We start from the raw sequence: 2,154 nt of genomic DNA, 5'->3' as shown, positions 1-2,154 counted from the left end.
TTTTTTTTTTTTTTTTTTTTTTTATCATACCACGAATGCGGAAGAATTTTTAATCGGTGTAAAAGTGCTTTTCTTTTACTTAAGAGTATTATGAATTTTATGAATTTGATTCCATATTACAACATTAACATTCCAACATTCACACGATGGGAAATTCCAATACCATCTTATACGTGTTTATTCTTTTCCTTTTTTTTCTTTTTTTTTTTATGAAACATTAAGTATTTCTTATATTTGTTTTTTAAAACTATTTGCCAAGAAAATAATCCTGAAATCGCATCATTCCAATTACACACAAATTCCTACGCCTTTCTTTTTTTAGATACATGAAGCTTGAACGATACATATGTAAGTATATGTTACGAAACATTTTTCACATGCCGACGAGTATTACACGTAAAGCATTTGATCACGTTTCTATTTTATTGTATAATGCAAAACAAAAAAACAAAAAAGTCGTGATACGACATTTCTTCTGATGATAAAATTTAAAAACTTCATAATCTTTTTTTTCATTTTCCTTTTTTATGTATCGATGTATCAATGCGATGAACATAATTCTATCGAAGGTCGCATACAATGTTAAATCACAAGTGCACCAATTGATTGTATCGTTTCTAATACAATAAACTTTGATTAAATTCTGACATGTTCATTCGACATAAAATCCATCGGTAATATAATAATATGTCCTATAACTTCTCGATCAAAATGAATGAGCACGTCATAATTGCATTATTATATCAGATCAAGGTTTATTGTATAATTTTACTTTTATAATCTTAATTACACATTCACATATATTTCATCGTATAAAGTTTTAAATATATATAATTGGATGACAAGATTTTTTTTTCTCCTTTTCTTTTCTCCTCTCTTAATTAGATATTATTCATCTAAATTGTATGAAAATTTTAAGGATAGGTAGAGATATTCTAAATACATTTTTCTATGATCATGATCTATAAAGATTACACTTTGCCGAACAATGAAATGGCAAATGAATCTTTATATATTCAAATATATTTCATAAAATAATCATGATCATTAGTCCTTGTTTGGATAAAATCATTTTTGTTTATTTTCCATATTTTCTTTTTTTTTTCTTCTTTAACTGAGGCTTAATAATACTAACGAATATCGTATGCTTTTCTTCGCAATACGAGATAAATATAATCTTCAAATATTTTATTTTTTTGTTATTTGAAGATATATCGTTAATATATTATGTAGGTATTGCTTTTTTTTATCCAATGTAAACACAAATTCTCTGTTTAATAATTTCTCATTCAACATCCGATATTATGTATTCGATCTTCGATAATATATCCATCTTATCATTCTATATGTTATTTATAATGATTCTATATGCATCTATATGCATACATATATATAAGAGGAAGGTAAATTTAATTTATGCAGTCTTTTATCTTTTTTTTTTTTTTTAGTTTTAAGTAATGCAAGATACATCGGTACAAGAGATCTTTCAAGTTTCCGTAAGTTTAGATTAAATTTATTTCCTTCCTCTTTTATAACTATGGATACGTTTTACACAATAGTTCGTATGTTAAATGACCATCAATAAACCGTATAAATGTCACCTATAATTGCACTCTATTGTGACAATGAATTTTATCTTTATAAATATCAATTTTTTTATACTACTTATACATAATCACGCGTTTACAAATTATTTTATCCAAACGAGGCAAAACAAAGGATTGTATATACATCATCTATTTCCTTTTTTTTTCAAGACAATTGATTAAAGATTGATTAAATATTATTTAAACGAGTATAACACCTCTATAAATATAAATTTAAAATCTTGAAATTAACAACATGATTATATAAATAATAAAGTATTTAAAAAGATTATCGATACAATGTTAGAATCTAAAAAATTTAATCTTTTTTATTTAGGAATGTTTATATTTTTTCTTTTTTTTTAACGACTTAACAAAAATTTCTAAAATATCGAATTTTAATCAACTGTTATCCAAAAGGAAAAAAGAATCATAATAGAACTTACAACAGAGTAAATTTTTACTTCATAATAATTTTCAATACTGATTCGGTTCTGGAGCAACGATAGGTGTCATTTCCACGTTTTAATTATTACTATGCCAGTGATAATATCATCTGAAACATACA

The sequence above is a fragment of the Apis dorsata genome, unplaced genomic scaffold, assembly GCF_000469605.1.
Source record: "Apis dorsata unplaced genomic scaffold, Apis dorsata 1.3 scaffold_73, whole genome shotgun sequence".
Lineage (NCBI taxonomy): Eukaryota > Metazoa > Arthropoda > Insecta > Hymenoptera > Apidae > Apis > Apis dorsata.
The sequence above is the reverse complement of the archived record's forward strand: the minus strand, read 5'-3'. Positions refer to the sequence as shown.